This window comes from Empidonax traillii, unplaced genomic scaffold, assembly GCF_003031625.1.
Source record: "Empidonax traillii isolate 1590-97213 ecotype Southwest subspecies unplaced genomic scaffold, ASM303162v1 scaffold9:size3134949, whole genome shotgun sequence".
NCBI lineage: Eukaryota > Metazoa > Chordata > Aves > Passeriformes > Tyrannidae > Empidonax > Empidonax traillii.
The window spans coordinates 3011162-3033320 of record NW_020955202.1 but is presented as its reverse complement, the minus strand read 5'-3'; the positions used below and the strand labels follow the sequence as shown (position 1 = coordinate 3033320).

General features: G+C 41.1%; 1 protein-coding gene and 1 long non-coding RNA gene across 5 annotated transcripts in view; one reads left to right on the top strand and one right to left on the bottom strand.

The window, feature by feature from the left end:
* RDX (radixin) overlaps positions 1–5112 on the bottom strand; it is a 45110-nt gene extending 39998 nt beyond the window's left edge. For all 4 annotated transcript variants that reach the window (XR_003571362.1, XM_027884957.1, XM_027884966.1 and 1 more), the window contains exon 1: positions 4993–5112. The gene's annotated coding sequence lies outside the window, so the exon portion shown is untranslated. The remainder of the gene's footprint in view (positions 1–4992) is intronic.
* Positions 5113–5559: 447 nt separating this feature from the next.
* Positions 5560–16846, top strand: LOC114058010. The gene is made up of 3 exons (XR_003571359.1): positions 5560–5903; positions 6646–6698; positions 16558–16846. It is a non-coding gene; the product is annotated as an uncharacterized LOC114058010 (long non-coding RNA).
* The last annotated feature ends 5313 nt before the right edge of the window (positions 16847–22159 follow it).

The window sequence follows — 22159 nt, the reverse complement described above, 5'->3', positions numbered from 1 at the left end:
AAAAAAAAAAAAAAAACTACGCAAAACAGATAGAAGCCCAGGTATTTTTCTGAAATGCTTGCTGTAGTATCTTTCAGTAAAGAAAAAAATCCCTACCATTTCTTTAAAAAAAATCTAAAAAGAAAATTAATAAATTTATAGTCAACTATGCTGAACCTGTTTCTATTTTATATATAATGCAAAAAACAGCCTGTGTCTACATGCTTTTATATGCGCAAAATATTGTGCAATTTCAAAACAGTCCAATCACACACATTGCAACTATTATATGTATATAAAAATCAAGAAGTTTGCAGATCCTAAAACTGTGCCAAAATTGAAATCAAATAAGCACTGATAAAACAAAAAGCACCCTATCTATCCCAATTATTGGCACCAGTTAACATTAAAAACAAAACACATTAAAAAAAAAAAAAAAAAAACACACCACAAAAAACCCCACCACATTTGGCCAAAAGAAACCAAAAATCAGCCAGGCAAAATATTGCTCATCTCCACTATTATTACTGGAGTGGGAGTTCACTTTTGCTACTAATGTATTTCAGATAAATATATATTTAGCAGATGCAATCATATCAGTTTTACTTAATTTTTAACTTTGAAGCAACTAATTACCTGTAACACTCATGTGAAATGGCATTGCAAATAGAGGGAAAAAAAAAAACAAACCAGTCAATTCGGATTAGAAATTATATTCCTGTTGCCTCCAGCATTCTGAAACCAGTTTGTGACCTATCTCATTTTGGCATTTCAATTCCTAAAGGTGCCTATTCCAAGTCAGGATTAGCAGGGCTCTGACTTTGCAGACTTCCTACCGCTACAACACTCAAGACCTTCCAGAGCATATGCAGTAATCTGGACTCTGGACCCACAAAAACCTAAGTATCAGCAGGCTCCACATCACGAACAGACCAAAAGAAAAAATCATCCAGAACATGAAGAATTCTCTTGAAATAAAGAACTGTGATGTCAATTCATTTCACTACAAGAGAGTTAGGATTTTTAAATCAGTATCATCCATGTTTCCAGTTATGCCACAGAAGTCAACAAAAAAAGCAATTGTTGAAGGATGACAAAGAAAGCTTTCTTCAGAAAATGATGGTGCATAAAATGCTTGATGCCAAAATTCTGTCAAATAATTTATGCAGCAGCTGTTTTCAAAAGAAACATTCATACACACAGCTATGGGTCTGAGGTCAGGTGAGGATGGGATAGGAGACAGAAAGCTTGAGCAGGATGCTTGGCTGGTGGAGAAGCAGCACTTAAAAGTAGAGTCCCTATCTGACAGTTTAGGGCCTTCTCTCAGAAGCAGTTCCCCCAGTAGCATCCCTCCTAAACTCAAGCAAGAGGTTCATTATCTGTTTTCCTAAATAGAGACAGGAGGGATCACGGAACTTTAGCCACAGCAATATAACTCACTCATTTACTTACAGGAACTTATTTAAAATTAATACACTTTCTCTTTTCAAAGTCTTTTTACCACTCCATTTTCTGTGGTACCTAAAGGTTTTAGATCTTTGGGGAGGCAGCAACAGGCAACTTAGAGGCCACTGTACCTGACTAACTGGTCTCAGATTTCTACAGAAACACCTCTGCACTCCAAAGCACTCTGTGAATGCCTGCAGGGCAATCATCTTTCACACTAACAGCTCCCTAATGACACACTTGCTGCAGTCCAATAAAGCAGTTCATTTGCCACAGACTTTTCTTCTGCATACATCTTTTTCAGACGGACACAGAGATCGCCCACACAGTTGTCTGCAATATAAGCAAACCACGGGGGAACTAAAACAAGACATTTATCTCATAGAGAGAAAAAAAAAAAAAGAAAAAAAAAGACAATTAAAGAGCTGAATTCTATAGCTAATATGTAATAATTGAGATTTGACCAGTGCTAGATATCACATGCAGAGTTTACATTTCAACTTTTTTTTGAGTACTGTATCTTTTCCTTCCTAAACCCACCATTTCCCCCAATCCTCCCTTCCCTGAAATACCTAAGACAGGCTTACTGTCCCTGAAAAATAACTGCACTATAACTAGTGCAATTGTTACACATTCAATGTATTTATAGGAAAACACATTTCGAAAAGTGAGGTACTACTTCTAAACTGGAGTTCCTGAGAACCTCAGAAGCACAAACAAAAACTTAGCAGTTACCAACACAGTAGTTCAATTAAAAGCAACATGGACCAGTCAAAGAATATTTGTGCAATGCTTGCAGTTAATGAACTGGTACATTTTAGACATGCTATACAGTTTATGTACAGTTAATATTTATTAAGTTTAACCTTATTTATTAAATATTTAATGTTATATATAAATATATGTATTATTTTATCATAATATTATAAAATATTAGGTATTTCATTTATTTAACCCATTCATTAAGTATTAATCTTCACTTCAAGTATCCACAACTCTAAGATTCTGAAGAGTCCTACAACGACAGGATGGCCAATCTTACCACATATATCCCAAGCATCAACAAAAATGGAAATTAAGAATGGAAACTGATGGAAGTACTGTTGTTTCTAAGCGAAATAAGCTTTTCTCTAAAAATACAGGTAGCAAAGAAATATGATGTAACTGAAATGCTGGGTATAATGCCGCCTCAAAGCCAAGTACCATATTTTCTGAATGACACTCTTGAGACTCTTAGAACTAGTTCCATAAAATAAAGGAAACTTAAGAATGTGAACTGACCACTCACATCATTTTCCATATACAGTAACTAGAGTTATTAAATTGAAATATTCTAGCGTAACAATTATTAACTCCCTTTTTGAGCCACTGTAATATTTCTTCTTCCTTGTACCACACGACTTGAATGTTTCATTTCACAGAGTGATTTATAAATGTCTAAAGCAGAAAAAAAAAATTTAATTCAAAGTACACCTAAGAATTAGCCTACTGGTAAAGTTAGTCCACAAATGCCACTCTTCAGTGTTGAAAGGAAAGAGTTCACCTAGGCCTGCCTCAGCTCTGGAGCAAACTCGCTGAGCATGCAAGATACACCAAGTGCTGCTTTAATGGGTCAGTATCTTTCAACAATCAGTACTTTCTTCAGAAGTTTGTATAAAGCTTTGTTTACATTTACAAACTTGAAAATCCTCCCTTTCCTCTACTCCCACGGACTCCTAATGCAATACAAAGTGATAGGACAGCTTTGATGTACTTACTTAGCACGTCCAACAGAAAGACATAATGCCTTAAACAACTTTCCTCTTCACTTCTGCCAACAGAAGTGCCCCTTCTCAAAAAGCAGAGAGACTGCTGAAGAAAGGCCGTATACCTATCCTAGCAAAGGCTAAAGAAATTTTCTTTACAAGAAACTGCCCTCTAATGTCATAACCTCTACACTTCTTACCCCCCTCTAATTTTGTTCCTTGTAGGTGGATCCATATCCTCACTCTCTGTACAGCTTCGCCCAACGTTCTGTGAAAGTTTTCTTCTGGCAGTTCTACTACCATCATCAAGTCCTGCAAAGCTCTCTACTGCAATGGCAGAAACAGTCAGACCAGAACTCTACAAACACTTTTATACTTTTTCTTTCAGTCAGCACTCAAGGAAAACTCTCTGGACAGCTCCTGACAGACATGTCACACCATGTCATTTTCCACGCATTTTCTAAAGTTGTTTGTTATGCTTTCGCTCTCCAGTCTCACAACCTAATAGAAGAGCCGTGCCGCTTCAGGACAAAGCCTGGAAACATGCCACTGCCTTGCAATTCCCCTTTGCTGGGATGTTGCTTATCTGGGAACACTGCACTGACTTGCAGTTTATTTTTCTCACAGTCCCTCTTACGCTAAATCAATAGATCAATAGAGGTGAGTCTTACAATCCAATGAACAGTTACCACTTGCCCCATCCTTAACGATTAAAAAAACCCCTTGATCACAGTAGCCGTCAGGTTCCTGTGCTCCATCCCCAGGTCCTCCCTCGTGGCACACACACGTTGCCCGGCAGCGCGGTGCCAACGCGCTATCTTAGAGCTGACAGCAACAACCGCAGCTCCACAATCTTCCGAGCGCGTCAGACGCATCCCCCAAAACACAAACACGACGGCAGGCATCTCTGATGAAAGCGAAACGAGAGCGAGATGCAGGGGCACGTCTGAAGCCTGACACAAACCAGTCGCAAAGGCAGAATTAATTAAAAACTCAGAACTGCCACTCCCATGACTCAGTTTAAAAAAAAAAATGAATCTTTCTAAAAGCCTGTACCAAAAAGAGGAACATGAAATACTTGTCTAGGGTGTTACATAGACTGGAAAAGACAGCTTAATAGCACCTTACAACTGAAGTGATTAGTTGTGTTGGCACAGAGTCCAAAGAGGGGTTTTTTTTCACGTTCAAATTAAGAAAACTGACAAAAGAGAAGCGAATTCCACCAAGCTGAAACTAAAACCTCTTATCTGCGCTAAACTTTAAGAGACAAAGTTAATTACAAATACCCACGACTTGTACAACACATTAATCCATTCAAAAACAATGCACAAAGGCTCATTCAGGGCCCCTGCGCCCATTACGTCGGTCAGTACTTAAGGACTCTTAAAAACGCACATTTGTCGAAAACAATAGACAGCAACAGATGCTCCACAGCACTTGTTTATGAAGTAATTCCTTATTATTCCCCCGCACCGCCGCAGTCAGCTGGCCCGGCCCGGCTGCCACATGTCTCCTCCGGTGTACCCTCGGCTCCGCGCCGCCGGGGACATCAATAATGCACGGGGGCTGCGCGGGCACGCGAGGCGCGCTCCCGGCACGGCCAAGCCACCCGGGGGTGGCCGCCCGGGCCCCGCTCCCCGGCGGAGGCGGCGGGCACTCCGCACACGGGCGGCGCGGTGCCGCCAACCTGCCGCTGCAACAAGTCGCCTGGTGCTCCTTCGCCCACCCAGGGCTGCTGCGGGCGGGCGGGCTCCCGCCCCCGCTCCCGCCCCCGCGCTGCCTGCCCGCGGCCCCGCCAGCAGCCGCCCGCTCCCCACCTCACCTGGGGCTCCGCTCCCTCGGCGGCGCCGGGCGAAGCGGGGGGACGAGCCCCCCGGTGCGTGTGGCGCGGCGCTGTCCGCTGCTGGCGGGGCGGGGCGGTGTGTCCCCCCCGGCGCCCCCTCGCCGCGGGGCAGGAGGCGCTGCGGGGCCGCCCCGCGCTGCTCGGCGGGGCCGGGGCGCGGAGCGCGGCGGGCGCTGTGACAGCTCCGCAATATGGCGGCAGCCGCCGCCGTTCGGATTTTCCCCCCTATCAGATGTGGCTGCTGCTCCCGCAGTGCGCACGCGCGGCGCGGCCGGGCATGCGCGGCGGGCGACGCGAAGCCGGCTGCCCGGAGGGGCGGCGGCCGTGAGGGGTTCCCGCGCTGGGTGGGGAGGGACGCGGGGAGTGCCTCCTGTGCCGGGCACGGTGAGGGCGGGACACGGGGCTCCCGTGAGGGCACGGCAGCGAGCGCCCGCCCTGCGAGGTGGCAGGCCCTCTGCACCGGGCTCTGCGGCGCTCGGGGACCCCGCGGCACCCGCCCGAGCGCAGCCCTGGGCCGTGTGGTGTGTGTGCCTGTTGCCCGCTGCTCCAGAGGCACAGCTGACCTCTTGAGTGAGGAGGGGGTGAGGAGAAGGGGCTCTCCCGTTAACGCAGCCGGGCGGCGGGAAAGGAAACTTCGGTGAAGCCAGAGCCACGGAAGAGACGGTCGGCAGCGTGGGTGTTTCCCGTCCGAAGCCCGCCAGAAATAGTGCCGCCTTTTTGGCAGCGTGCGCTCAGGGGGCGCGGTGGGAGGACGGGTGTTTCGCCAGATAGAAAGGCACGGAACTGGCGATGTCACCAGTGCTGGGGTGCAGCGGACAGGAGCGGGGCTCGGCGTGTGCTGAGCCAGGGGCTGGGTCGAGCTGTGACGACTCTAGAGGGATACCTTCAGAGTAAGAGCATGGAACGCAGTTTGAATGGAGAGTGCTGACCCTCTTCCCCTCCTCCGTCTCATCGCTCTCTTGTGTGAAACAGTCGTGCTGGGGGATGGGATCACACTTTTTTTTTTTTCATGCACATATTTTCATTTTTTTTGTGTACAGTCCCAATGGGGACAGAGAAGAAGGCAGTAGTGGGGAAAATCATTCTGAAGGACAGAGAGGTTGAGGCAATCCCAGCCCCCACTGTGTTTTCTCAGTTTATTTTTGTTTGCAAGAAATGAAGGTGCTGCTTGAGCTCAGTGGCAACCCACCAAGGGAGGCCAAACAGCAAAGCTCAGTGCAAAGGGATCCACTTGAGCTACCAACTCTGAGTCATGCTGCTGCTATTAATACACCTTGCCCTCTGGCTGTCTGATAAAGAAAGGTTGGGGAAAGAACTATGAGGAATTTTCAATTTAAAACTGCTTCCAAAAAAATTAACATTCTAGGATGAATTTGAGGTGGGGAGAAAGGGAAGAAGAGGAGAGCAGCCTGGCAGACAAGGAATAATCTCCCAGAGAATCTGTGGGAGCCTCATTGACTAATTTTTTTTGATTATTTGGACAAAACAATTCCAATAATTTAGATTACTACATAATACAAACCATGGTGAAATGATATTGGATTATATAAGCTTGAATTTAATTGCTTCTAGAGACATTGAATGCGTTTCAGGTATGATGATTTTATGCATTATATTGTATATTTGCAACAGGCATTTCTCTCACAGTCATCATCACAGAACCTGAACATCTCAGTCTATTAAAGGTATGCTCAATTTCTTGCCATGGACTAAAATTTCATTGCTAACTTTGTTTATGTCGTTTTGTTTCAAGGAAGAAGTGATAATGGATAATTCCTCCTTCTTTCTGTTCTTCATTGTGAAGAACATCCTGGCACGAAATAGAATATTTTGCAGTATGTTACACTTCTAAGTGTAACTTAAGTGTACCTTGCAGCCTCTACACAGTTTCACTGACCAGCCACCATTAGTGTGCAATGTACTGTTCCCTGTTCAGGCAGCCTTTTCCTGCAGGTCAGAATAAGGGAAATAAAAAAACACAAACAAACCCCTGGGAAAACAAACCCTGTTTCACTCAGTCACCTAAATGAATTAACTATGATTCACTGCAGTGCACAGATAAAATGTGTTTGCTTTAGTTGACCGAACTAAAGGCTTGCTTTTCTTCCAAAACAGTCTGTTCAAAACTGGCTCAGATATAGGACTATTCCACTAGGGCCCAGTTTCTTTACTAGTGTTGATAGCGTGAGGAATAAAGTTCCTTTCAGTTCCTGCATTATCACCGCAGGATATGCTTTATCTCTTATCCTGTTACATGAAGAATATTATTGCTCAAAAATGTCAAGATAAATAATAGCCTTATCTTTCTTGTCAACAGTATAATGTGGTTTCCTTCTCACCTTGCTTCCTTAACAAGGTGTAAAATTGCAGTTTGTATGATAAAACGGGCAGTAAAAACAGAAGTATAGTTAGAGATCGTGTTCTTTGTAGCCATGAAAATGAAACTACAGAAAGAGCTACAGGCAATAAAGAGAGCTTTCAGATACCCATATCAGCTTAAATTACACAGTTCTTTAAGAGGCATGTTATAAAGATAAAGGTAATGATAAGAATGCCTTAACTGCAAGACATAAAAGTTTATCTTCCAGCAGTAATGCCAAAACACAGCTCTTCATTAAAAACCAGATTTTAAACTTTCATTGCCCGATATGAGAAATCAATCCTAGAATCCCTTTTGAAAGTAAAGATTTCTGGGTAAATGCTTTTCCACTGCACCTGCGAAAGTGTAAAGCAGTCAGTAAAGACCCGGTCTTCACGATGTGTTAGAATCTACTTTTAATAAAGGGGCATTTACTAGACAAAGCATTTTGGAAAGGAGAACTAAGAAGAAAAATCACCATGGGGACTTTCTGATTTTTTTTTTTTAACTTTAAATGGTATGCTTGACTTTATCCTCCAATTCAATTAAGACTTATGCCATCAGCTAGGATAGAAGTGTAGTTCTGCTCATACCATATCCCTAATATGGAAAGCTATATGTGGACTTAGTCTACCAGCCTGGAACCTAGCCACTCTGGGAATATTTATGTATATGACTCAACACACACGTACTCAGCTATTAATATATTTACAGAAACTGACCTTACATTGTCTAAAATTATTGCAGTGTAATTTTACTGTTACTAATTGTATGGTGTAAAACCAAATTGTTTTTTCTTTTGTTAATATTTGAATAACAATAAAGGGATGTGTTGCCTTAATTGTTAATTTATTTTTCAAAAAAAGTATGTTAAATTGCCTTTTAAAATCTGCAGTAGAAACGAAGGGAATTTAAAGAATTTTGTGGTCATTAGATGAATCCAATTCACAGATATTTTAAATATTTGGTGAAGTTACAAGTCATAGTTTTATGTCTGTTGTTAAATTCGTCTGTCATTTAAAATGTAATGTATCTAATTCCAAAAATTATTTTTCATGCATGGTATTTAAAGACCAGATTTCAATAAAAATAAAAGGCTTCCAGTAGCAACACTGAGCATTCCCAATTGCCTTTATTGCCTGTGTATATACAGTCTCAGCTTTGATCAAGTTCAAAAGGCAAAATATGGTATGACCCTGAAGGATTTGTCTTTTTCCTTACTGAAATACCGCTGGTGTGTGAAGCTTACTTAGGTGTCCTCCAGGGCTGTGATCTTGCATTTTGGCAGCACCTCAACGAGCCTCAGCTCCAGTGAAGAAGTCAGGGAGTCCAAGTCCAGCACTCTTTGGCTGGATGATTGGATAGCACAAGTGTTTTGATGGAAGAGGACAGACCTAGTGTGCAAAAAGAAGGGGGATTCTGCCTCCTCTATGGAGACATGCAGGAAACATAAAAGCACCTGAAAGCCTGACCAAAGCACCTGGCAAACAGCAGTCAGGATCATCTACTGAAATGCAGCGCTGGCAGGTGGCTCCATGTCAGGCCGTTCTACCTGCTCATTTAATAACTCAGCTGGAGAGGCTTAGCCTCTAACATCGACTCTGAAACCTGACTGGCCAGCAGACACGTTTACCCTTGAGAATCTGAAGGGTTGTTTGCAAAAGTCTTTTCCTGCCGCTCAATCAATTCCTACCTGTGGAAGATTAAAGGGGAACATTGTTTCTCTTGATGACCGTGCCCACCAGAAGCCCAGGGCTGGGCTGAATGAGAAGCCCAAAGGCTTTTATCACTGATCATCTCTTACACAGGAAAACTTCTTCCAGTTACACATTTTTGGTTTTCTCTTGGGTGTTTAGTCTCTGGTACTACAGCAAAGATAACACAGTGGTGTCAGCCTCGCTTGGGGCCAAATTTTATTACCTTTTCTGCTCAAAACAGAAAGTAATAGAAGCACTTGTAGAGGAGTGTATTTTTTTAAGTGCCAAATATAGATCTCAGCAGTTCATTCTAAGTGAATCAGTATTTGCATCTCTGTGGTAATAATTTGCTAATTTAATTTTTATACACAAAGTGTGTTTTACGCAGCCCTTATCTTCCATCTATTATTTCTCACAGAATATTCAGAGTTGGAATGGACCCACAAGGATCATCAAGTCTAAATCTAAAGTGAATGACCCATATAGGGGATTGAACATGTGACCCTTGCATTATTAGCACCAGGTTTTAACCAACTGAGCTAATCTCAATGACCATTATAATTTTATGATTTGTTTCTGTAACTTGGTAATTGCAGAAGAGGCAAGTTAACAAATAAAGCTGCTTGCAATTAAAATTGGGGCAAGTTGTCTGATCTTGTGTGTCCGAGATGGGACAAATCAGCTCATGTCACTGCTCTTGTGTCATGTCACCCAAACATGCCTTCTCTGATACATAAGGTTGTCATCTAACAGCTGACATTTAGCTGCAGTTCCTGCTTCTGTCCACTTAATGTTTTTATCTTATTCACAGTTATAATTATTATGACAAGTACAAGTTGTTCCACAGTGACAACATTGCTTTTTTAGTGACAGCGTTTATTTTGGTTGTAATGTGGCTGTTGCTGTAGCACTGGAAATCAAAGCAATTCATAACCATGGAGGTATCCCATCAGCGAAATAATGTAAAGCATTTACAACTAAATAAAATAGTATGTAAGATACTAAGCACAGTAAAAGGCATGAATCCAGACAACAAATTTTTTGATTGAACTATTTCTGTGGGCAAAAAAAGGAATATGGTTACCAAGGAATTGGATGCAAGTGTTTGAAAACTTGAAAAGTGTGTACAACTGTTAGAACCAAAGCAAACACTTTTCGGTGGTTTTGTTGTTGGTTTTGTTTCTCCTAAGGTGCATGTACACTGTTCTGAGATACAGCCATACAACTCTGTGAATAAGTAAAATAATAATAAAGAGTAGAGTTTTTTACTAGGATTCCATCACTGAAGTATTTTTAGGTCCCGAACCCTTCTAATTTTATTGCATTTACTTGCCTCTTTATCAACAAGCAGAAATAAGCACAACTTTAGAAGGAGCGTCTAGAACTTTTCAACTATATTCTTAAGACTTTGTCACCTCCTAGTTCTACCAAAATGGATATGTCAAAACATCAAAACAGAAGTACATATTTTCCCATAATTCTAGACTTTTTTTTAAAGAGGTGAATTTCTTGGAATATTTATATATATGGGGGAGGGGGGAAGAGTGAAAATTGATATAGACTGTTCAGAACTGTATTTTCTGGATTTGGAAATTTTTGATGGTATGCCAGTAGCATCACAAAAGATGAAAAAATGCCTGCAGAACTAAAGGAAACACCTCATCACCTCTTTAAAGTGGATATTCCAAAACAGTCTGCCCAACCCATTTTATGAAGTAAATGTTTTAGTTAGAAGAAAACAGATGGCAATTTTTGCAAAGTTATTTTCAGCTAAACCTTAATCATGAAGCTCTACTTTAAAAAAAAAAATAGGAAAAATTCCAAAATGTCTCATCATAAACCTTATGTAAAGAGGTAGAGACTGAATACAATTCCTTTCTTTTTTTTTTTTTTAATGAAATCACTGACTTATTTCAGAGTTAATCTGTTAGTACTGAGTACAAGGTCTTAAATCCACAGACATTCTAAACTTCTGAAGGAGTTCAGGAACAAAAAGGCTGAGCTGACATTAGCAAAAGCATGTGTCGTTAAAAACAGATACAGCTCTATTGCTGAAGTGGATACCCCCACAAGTTGATTTTTTTTTTCTCATATCACAAGCATAGCAAGTGAGGAATGTATCAAGGCACTTCATTTGCTGAACTAGAATAGTATCAAAGCTTTATCATCAGCACACCTACAAAGATGTAATTTGGAATCTTGAAGGTAATTTAGCCCTACGAGCTCTTGCAGCAGCTATGTTGCAATCAAACCTTATTAGAATAAATCACCTTCCATTGAAGTTCATCAAAGAGAAACAAGGCAGGAAAAGGAGAAAGGCGAGATAAGGATGCTAAGATCTTCAGTGTGCTGTGTCTCCAAGTATATTTTTTAAGACTGTTTTTTTTTTGTTTTCACTGTGTATGAAGGAAGTCTGAAAGATTTAAGAGTATTTATTTGCTTTAGGAAAAAAAAAAACAAACCTTAAAAGATGCAGTCTTTGGCTATCCTTAAGGATACCTCAAAGGCAGTTGAAGAACCAGGCGGGCTACAATATTACAAGTACCAAAACAATGACATATGATTAAATTGAAATGGGAAATTAGTCCCCTTAAGGATCTAAATTCTGCTAGTGGTTTTCTATTACCTGGTGAACAGAGACTGAGAGGATGGTACATAAGGGCAGATTTGATATTTCAGATGCTGCTGAAGTTGAAATTCCAAAATAGTTAAGTTGCTCCATGAAACCATTGGCTGAGGTTGTGCATGCTGGGAAACAGAGCTCTGTGACTGACTGACTTGGCGCAGCTGTAATTCTTTCCTGTGGCTGAGGTAAACTTGAGAGCTCCGCCTGGTGTGGATTCCCTGTGGACCAAGAAGTTACAAGATTGCTCAGTCAATCCTTCCCAGCTGGTGACACCTCAGTCGTCTTTTTCTTCTTTCAGATTGTTATTTACATGAAATTTCTAGGACATTAATTTCTTGCAAGGCTCCTACCTTTGTTGTATTTGGTCGAAGTTGGCTCACAGGTTTTAAAAGTTATCAAGTAAACTTGCAGAGGAACCTAGTTTGATGACAAAATAGTTATAAAACTCAGATCCACTATGAAGGCAGAAGAAATACCAATCGCAGTGATTTATCTTGTTAAACAATGAACAAGGGGTTTTTTTTATATCCTGAACTAATGTTCAGATTAGACTGTCGATAACACATTATTAATTAGGATATTTGGCATTAAATGCTACTTGCAGCCCACATTGAAACCAGCAGGTTTGTTTACTACCTTTTCCATCTGAAAGTTCAAAATTTTGTTACATCCCAAACTTGAATTCTGGCAGTAGGTTGAACACCTGTCTGCTACATTCATCTCTATAGTTCAGTTGTTCATCTTTTGAGTTTAATTACATGAGATGAAGTATCCCTCCTGTGAAGACCTCTGGTTTGCTCACTTTTTACTTCTTTTAAACAAAATATGTTCCTTGTGCCCACTTAACAGATCAAGAGGAGAGTTACTCTGGTTGCCCTGCTGATTGCTCATTATCTTCTATATGGAATTTCTTCTACATGGAGCCAATCACAACCATTGTGGCTTTGCACAAAAATGAAAGTTTGGTAACTTGAAGATCTGCCTTTTCTTGCTTCTGTACATAATTTCCTATCATTTAAGTAGAGCTGAGATTTTTTTTTCCCCCCTCATTGCTTTAGCTGTGCCCAGCAAATTAATTTCTGTTGTCAATCTACAAAAGACTGGGGAAATTTCATCAATGTTTGTGTACAGGGAACACAATGGCAAAGTAAGTTTACACAAGGTAGAGAAGATAAAAAAATTATTCATGTGCATTATATGTTCACAATCTTGTTTCCAGAAAAAGGCAGAGCTATCAATGTAGACAGTACAGTACATGGCTATGATCAACAGAATGTTTAAGAAAACATCTCGTTCTTGCAGTCTAGAAGCCTATAGGATTAGGAGAAATTTGGATACAGAGTTAGAAGATATTTGCAGGAACTGAAGGGGAATGGAAAAAAGGTCTCTAACTGAATTAGAACTTTTTGCTTTAGAAATTAAATAAACTAGAAGAGATTCAATTATGCAGGCCTGAGGCTTAGGAGAGGAAAAAACCCCAAAACACTAACCAAACCAAAACAAACCAAAACCAGCCCTCTTCTGAGCACTGTAGAGAATTGGAAAACCAAGAGGGGGGTGAGTGCTCCATTGGCATGCTGTGCATAGATCAGGAGCTGAACAGAAATGAGCAGGCTTGAAACCTTCTTCTGAAAGGTTATGCTTTGTTAATAAGTTAAGACACTGAGAAAAAACACAGTATAAATTTGAAACTGTGATGTTATTGCATTAATGTGTGAAAAGCCTGGGCAAACTAACTCAGCGTAAATGTGCTCAAGGCTAGCAGTCATCTGAATCTGAAACCTCCCTTCAAGCCTGGGGTTGCAGCAGCTCCTAACAGGGAAAGATCTGTAAAAAAACAATCTTCCTGGGGCAACAAGTATTATTTGTGTCTTTACATGTGATCTCCTATGAAAAAGCACAAAATCACTAACAAGTGACTAACGAAAAGCAACAGCCAGAAGGATGGTCAGTAAGAAAGGGCAGCACAGGACTCAGGTCAACTAACCCAAATTACATAGTAAAGCTTCAACATACAACAGCCTAAATTGAGGCAGATGGTCAACCCATGAGATTTGACACTAAGTGCCAATGGACAAAGTATTACCTAAGGAGGTAGGTAGCTGAAATCAGAGGGCAAGTCTTAAATTATGACTACTGTCTTTTACGGAAAGTGTAATTGCTGTCCCATTTCCCTTCCTTTACTTTCCTCCTTTCTAAGTTCTGTTTTATTAGCCTTTGTAAACGGGAGGTACAGTATTATTTAGGCCCCTTTTTTGTAAATATTCCCTGTAAATTCTGCATCAGGGTCTAGCAAAAGGACTGTGAACATAAAAATAGCATAGAGAATGTGGTTTGTGAGCTTTAATTTTCTTAGTCTTGTAGTACAAGAGGAAGCAGACTCTGTAGCTGACAACTCATATATTTGAAACCAAGTGTTGTCTTTTCATCAAAGAACAAAATAGACTGTGAAACTCACTGCTTTAGGATGTTATTAAAGTCAAAATGCACAGCAGGAGTCTAAGAGGAAGAAAAATTATTCTCTTGTCCTAAATCACTGTATTTCTGGATACTCTTATTATTCATACAAGAGGAATTAAAAAAGCAAACAAACCAGCTTGAAACACAAAGTTTAAACAAATTAGTAATTAGGATGAAATCTCCATCACCCCAATTCTGTCAAAAATATGTTTGGGTTTCTTTTGGGTTTGCATCTTCTCAGAAGCTATGGGAATTGACAACAGTTACAGATACACAACTGGACTAAATGAACCTAATGCTGTATGGCAAGTTATATGCTTCAGTGAAATCAACATTTTCTTCGAAATAAAACTAGGTTTAGCCCACTGAGAGAGCATGTCAGTGATCAAACTGTACATGCCTTGAGGAAAAAACAGGGGAAGGAATCTCTAAGGTTTAATTCTGTAAAGCAAAGTTTCAAAGAGACTGCTGAAAAGCAAGTAATTGCTCCAAACTACCTTTTTCTGAAAGGTCAATTTTTAGTTTCCTTTAGGAGAGTGTATCCTTTAGGAGAATGAAAGAAATACATGTTACACAACTGTTCAGAAAATCCTTAATTACCACAGGAAGTCTGTTCTTTTAGGCAACTCAGGCTTTTGGGAAATTCATGATATTCACTATGAAAATGGTGAGCTGGATTCCTGTTTATCGTTCCACTTAGCAATTAAAATCTCTAACTTAAAAATGCGATCGTCAACTATTAAGATATCTTCGAAAGCACTGCCATTCCCTGTGGAAGGGTCTGCCACGGTTCCTCCCAAAATTCTCTATGGTTCACTATATTTGCAAAGGTTAATTCTGATATTTAATCTCCCATATATCCAAAATTGGATGGCAATAGTCCTGCTATACAAATGTATGGAAGAGGAGAGTCCAGCTCTCACTGTAACCTGCTTATCTTTCAAAGAGTAGCATAGTCACAATATTATTGCCAGTTGTAGCAGAGCAGAACACATTTTTGCTTACGTGTCTTTTTCATTAGTAGTTCAGCGATACCACTGAAACACCACATCCTGGAAAATACAGGGGGGTTATATTATTAAGGTGGTTTTACAAGCAAAATTAAGATATGCCTGAAGGCTGCTTAAGGGCTTTTAATCCAGATATTGTGAATAAAACCAGCAGCAGCACCGCCACCTGCACTGATGTGTAGGTGCATTCTGTACCCACTTCTTCATTTTGTTACATGAGAACTACTGCTGAAACTTCTTCATCAAGACTAGAGCCTTCAGAGCAATGCTTTATAGACGTTTCAGGCTGCCTTCAAGATGCTAGGATAACCAGATGTCATTTGCTTCTCATTACGTTTTCAAAATCCCCGGAAGAGATTTTTAATTGCTAACCTTTTTTCTTCATCAGTTTAAGATTCTCAACCTGCTAATCTGTATCTTAATATATTCAGAAATTGGTTCCAAAAATATCCATGTAGCACCTAATGTAATCTATTACTCAAAAGCTCACTACATTCTATTGCAGTAAATTAAAATACAGAGTAAAGTTAATCTCACAAGGCCTATGAGTCTTATTAGTAGTACTGGTCATTTTAGTGAAGGCGTTGCTATGCATTTTGGTTTGCAGAACTGGTGATCTAAGTTTTTTCAGATTCAGGGAAACCTAAACCACTGGACCAGAATTTTTCCTATGCAGTATGCAAAGCCACAAAGAAATCTGTGGAACAAGAAAGAAAATTCAGCAAACCAAGCAAAGATTGATTACAAAATACTGTTTACCCTAAATTAAGCTGTGACCATTAAATTTCTTTACACAAGATGTCAGAGCTCTAGCAAAAATCTGGGAAAAGAATACAGGATTTTCCCCAGATTTTTTTTCTTGTGAAGCAGAGGAACTTGAGGCAATTCTGGTTCCATATTTGGTCTGAGTGGGTGTATGTCAGCTGCCTTTTGAGGGATGCTCCATACTCTTCCTGCAGAATAGATGCATCCTGTCAGACATAAGCCCAGCCGTGCAGCATTAAGCCACCTGCTAGAGCATGGGGATCTGAGAGTCTCAGAGAACCTCAGAGGATGGTTCACAGTAAGTCGGCTCAGCCTTGGGTACCAGTCTGTATCAGTATAAAGACAGGATGCCCATGGGCTGCCCGTGAGCATTTCTGCAGGTGTCACGTGGGCTGACACCTGCATGAGGGTCAGACACACCTCCAGCGTGGTGCTGGAAGGTGGGTGCTGTTCTAACTGCTAAGTTCTGTTGTACTTCTATTAAAATATCATATACTTAAATAAACCTTGTGTTCGAGTTGAAGTATTTTTGATTCAGCAAAATTTGCATGTTTTGTAATAAAACAGATGTAAAAATCCGAATATTTTTCCTTTAGCTGTTGTGTGACATCTTGGTCTTTCATGCAGTAAAACTAGTCTTTTGAATACAACTATTCATATGTTCGCTGTGCCAGGAACATCTTTCATACACACCCTCTAAACTATTAACCCAAGATGGATAGCTACAAAAGGAAACAAGTTCAGTCTAATTAATTGGATGGCCCAGCTAACAAATGGCAAAGACACAAGGAGGCCTGCAATGACTGCAACAGTGGTGTCCCAGGGAACAGCCCTGCCTTCCCTTAAAAAACGAACAGTAATTTCTGGTAAAGCATTTGCTTCTCCATTATATAACTGAAGAGTTTCAAATTTCTCCTCCCAGAACAAGACAGCAGTCTACATATAAAAGCTGTCAAGTGCAAAAAATGCCAGTCCTGAAATCCCAACTGCAAGCAAGTCAGTGAGATCAAGATGTTACAAGGGAACTTTGAAGGACAGTTACTTTTAAGATTGCTAAAAGAAGTATCATGATTAATCACAGAGGGCATAAAAGCTAGAGATGGACTTTCCTTTACTTGTCTTTGCACAAGTCTCTGAATCGTGACGGTAAGCCCAGCTCTGAGCTGGTGCAACACAGCAGGACTATGCTAACTTCATAGCTATGTGCATTTAAATCACAGAATTCGGCCTGTTTTAAGACTTGAGAGCTGCATGATTCTGTTACCCTTGTTTCTATGTAAAAAACAGAAGTATATAAAAGAGCAAGAGGGTAGAGCACTACCTCAGCAGTTTGGAACGACAGTGGAACCGCTATGGGTTACTAACCCGTGCCCACAGCTTGGCTGAGAGCCCTCGGAGCAATGCAAGATAAACCTACTATATGATACATACACGCCAGCAGAGTGCTCTGCCTTGAAATAAGAGCCGACAGGCGAAGCCAGTGGAATACATTGGGAGCATTGTTTTATTGCTGCTTTACTGCTGAGATTGCTGAACGGTCATGAAAATGCCTGGCGCTGCTGCTGCACAGTTCCAGCAGGACATGACCTGCTGCGGGAGATGGCCGCACACTGCGTCTCTGTGGTGTGCAGCAGCAGCTTATGGAAATGCTGAAGGACTGGAAATATCAGACAAGTTCTCTCTATGCAACTGAGTTTACAGCAGTTACACTATTGCCAGGCAAACTAGCACAATTTAAAAGTAAATCAGAATTTCTACACCAGCATGAGCGTGTCAGCTGCACTAAACCCACATGGAAGCTGGTCCCAGGGAAGCAGAGCGGGCCATTGGCTCCTCACCCCAGCCCTGCTGGCCCACACTGCGACATGGGCCCCATGGCCTTGGGTCGCTTTATTCATTTCCCATGCTTAAAGGTTCTTGACTGCACACAGCAATCTTGGATTACAAAGGAGCAGAGGCTACATCTCAACTGTTTCAAGTGCTGCCAAGAAAAAAGGGGACTTGGGTCAAGCCCAAGCTAGCCAAGCACAGAATTGTCAAACCAAGGCTTTCAACAAATCACTTCCCAGAAAGTCATGAGACTAGCATTAAAAAGTAAAACTCATGAGGACTTAATAATAGTTTGGGGTTGTCTTTATTTCCTTTCCTTGTTCTTCTATTCAGGTTTCTCTTCAAGCCTGGGAAAAGAACTTCTTCCTTGCTTGGGTTTAGATTTTCAATTGCCAGCTGATTGCCAGATTTTGAAATGACATAAGAGAAGGAAATAAGTACAATATTTTAAAAATTACAAAGTTTAGCAACTTTGAAAACTACTGTTCACATTCCTGATGTGCTATATGTGCTCCTGGTGTGTCAGAGAGAAGGATCCTCATTTATAACTCCAGTTACACTGAAGAGCAGCATAACTGATAAGCTTACTACAGCCTGGATTCCCACAAAGTCCCAAATGTGCAACTACTTACTCGTAAACTTCTAGCTGGTTTTGCAATCTCTTTTATATTGTTAAGATATAACAAAATAAATTGTTATAAGTATATAAATTGTTATAAATATAAGATTAAGATCTCTCACATGCATAAATGTTTGCAGCATCACGGTGTGATTTTTGGGGCGGTCCTGTGCCGGGCCTGGAGCTGGACTTCAATGATCCTTGTGGGTCCCTTCCAACACAGGAAGGGTTCTATGGTTCTATGATTCTAACCTTGTCCTTCTCCACATGTACATGGAGGAATCTAATTTGGCCTCTTACAAAACTGCCAGTGTAAACCTTAAGAAGCTGAGTCCCAGCATTGCTTTATACACTGAATAGCATTATTTATCTTTCAGTCATATCACTTATGACTTCCAGTGACTGGGAACAACAGCAGCAAAATTTATTTGAAATTATAGCCTTTGACCAGAGAACATTTTGACTTATATGGATTTTATTCAGTCTCTTGCCAGCTATCCGCATTTTAATTTTTTATTCTAAAAATCTTTCCATTTCCTACTTTTAGATGGAAAAATCTCATGAACATTTTTTCTTCCCTACACTGCTGGGATGTGCAGCACGTTCAGGGCTGTGAGCAAGATGGAAGCCATGCTTGCTATGCCTCTTGGTGGGCACACAAACTTCCTGCCTCAGTACCTTTGCGTGTCACACTTTCTCTAAGAATCTTATACTAAAGCCTTTCTCATGTGTAATTGAGCTGCTTCCCATTACAAACCAATAGTCTACTACTAAGAGTAAATGCATTCTTTTGTAGACAAAATGTATTTTTCAAAGATAGTAAAGACCAGCATGCAGCACCTCGTACATCACTTGTCCACTCACTACTGACAGCACAGCATGTCTTGCAGCACCTCCAGCAATCAACATCCTTGCTCAATGGAGAGATTTTTTACACTTCATTGCATATGTTCTTACAAAACAATCATATGGACTTCTGGGAAGAGAGCAGAAGTGTGTTACTGATAGTTCATACCAGCATTACTCAGAGAAGAGAAGTGAGCACCAGTAGACAAGAAGAGTGGATATCAGGCTGTAATTCATTGTCAGCACCAATCTTGTGCGATTGGAAATGGTTTTTTCTTTCATTGGAGACACTAATTAATGTTGTTCTTTCTCTTTTCCTTTTTTTTTTTTTCCCTGTTAGTTTTTGCGAAAATCACCTCTATGAATCCACACCACACCTGACTCATGGACACTAGAAAAGCAAAAGGGAGAGGCAGAGAGAAGAAGGACTGTGTCAGCTTCACCTTGTATTTCTATAAAGTCATGGTACTTCATGCTATGGCTCAATGATCACAGTTGTTTTGTAAGAACATATGCAATTAAGTGGTTTGGGCTTGAAGGTACCTCAAAGATCATGAAGTTCCAGCCCACCTGCCCTGGGCAGGGACTCCTTTCACTAGACCAGATTTCCCAGGGCCCCATCCAACTTGGCCTTGAACACTCTCAGAGCTGGGGTATCTACAGCTTCTCTGGGAAACCTGTTCCAGTGTTTCACCCACCACTCTCTGACTAAAGAACTTTCTTCCTGACATCCAATCTTAATCTCTCTTTCAGTTTGAAGCCATTCCCCCATGCCCTATCACTTCATTCCCCTGTCAAAAGTCCTCCTCCAGCTCTCTTGTAGCCCCCTTCAAGTACTGGAAGGCTGCAATGAGGTGTCCCTGGAGCCTTCTCCAGGGTGAATAACCCCAACGCTCTCAGTCTCTCTTCATAGGAGAGGTGCTCCATCTTCATGGCCTTCCTCTGGACTTACTCCAACAGGTCCAGCTCATGAAGCTCGACAGAAACAGAATGATGAAGCTGAGGACAGAAGGTCGTGTGAATACCCATGCATTATCTTGCTGAAACTGTTCGCCATCTAGTGGTTTGTTGGCCTCCTACAAATACAAAATTAAAAACAGCAAAGAATTGGAGTATATCATTTCAGAAGGAAAAAAAATGTTTCTATTACACCTCTTCCCCAATGTGCAAGAACCTATTAAAAAAATATGAAAAATATGAAGTACCTCTCGCAAAGTGTTTACCATTAGAACGAACAAGCAACAAAAACCTGCACACGACCAAGGTGAGATTCAGAAAGAGGTTAGGTACACACCATTGGTAATTTTTCTCTCCTTTATTTCACTATTTCCTCTTATTGCGTCAAGATGTCCTGATCTAATTTGCTCCACCATTTTCTTCAAGCTTGCCCACCCAAAAACGTACATTATAAACAAACTACGAGGGAATTAGGATGGCTCTGTGTTTTGGGGTGGGAGGTTCCAGGGAGCAGCATGAGATGGCTACTCTGCAACAGAAGGTGTGCCAGGAGCCAAGCACAACACTGAGGTGGGTAAAAGCAGTCACCTCAACAACAAGGAGCCGGGATGCAGGGCCAATATTAGGTTGAGAGACAGTGGTCAGGGTCAGACACAGCCCAGCGGTCACCCAGCAGGGCCACAGTGGCAGGGCAGGTCCGAGACCAAGCCAGGATGCCAAGTCAGCAAGTCTGGATCAGGGCCAGACTCGTGGAGATGTGAGATGGTGCAAACACAGCTGCTGGCACAGGCGAGGGCCAGCAAAAGCCTCAACTTGAAAGTGGCTCTCAAGGAAAAGGAGAGGCAGGCCCTCACTATGGCTTTTCTCACAACTGCTCTTATCAGTGGAGGAGCTGACCTTGGATTCTGCCAACTAAACTTCTGCAAATCGCTCATGTGCTCGGGGCCATGGCGGTCAGAAGGGTGGAACAGAGCCGTGGAACGTATCCAACACGGGGGTAAATCAGGTTGATGGTGTTCTTCATCAAAACGGTATATGGATGAAAATCCCACTTGAAAGTGGATCGAAGCAAAGTTCAAAGAGCTTATGTTGTTCAGTTCGGGCAAATCAAGAACTCTTGCTGTTAATGATGGCTTCATTAATGAGAAGCATCAAAGGACATCTAAATTATTAACTGATCACACTGATTTAAAGCTCACTGATTTGAGGCTAATTTGTACACGAAAAAAGATCAAATACAATCTTGGGATGTATCAGGGCCATACATTTCTATTAGAGACACTGTACAAGACCTGAATTGAATGTACTAACTAATCACCCATGTTTAACAACGGGGAATTCAAATTAACATATGCACAAAAGGCTCAGTGGGAGAACCAGGAGAACAGTGAGAGTTTCCTGTCTTATGGAAGGAGACTAGAAATAACAGTGGCTAAAATAAAAGGAAGGAGACCAGTAACAACAGAGGTGAAAAAAAAGGGCTAGAGGGGGTACAACAAATGATCAGTTAACTTCAGAAAGAAGAAAAATTAAATTCATAAGCAGCCCTGGTCAGGAAAAATCAGCATAAATAATCCTATATTAAGAACTAAACTAATAAAAGAAATTGTTTGAAAATTGTTAAATAATTTGGCATTCTCCACTTCCAAGGAATGAGATTTTGGGACTGGTTTTCAGTGCAGTTAATACCAGAAAGAAAACTTTAGGAAATAGATAAATATTTAGTTTAATATTTATTTATTTACTTTAGTTGCATGTGACAGCAAAGAGGTCACACGCAACAATAGAAGGTCAAAAGGGTCCCCTTTAGGCTTATTTCCTGCATTAACCAATGATTTGGAGCAAGCAGCCTCCTGGTTGAAGTCAAACTGGATTATCTGATAGGCTCTTTGGGCTTTACAATATTAGAAGTCCAGCTAGAGCTGTATGTATTTAGCTATGGGATTATGTATATATGACCCCGTGCTGTAGTAACAG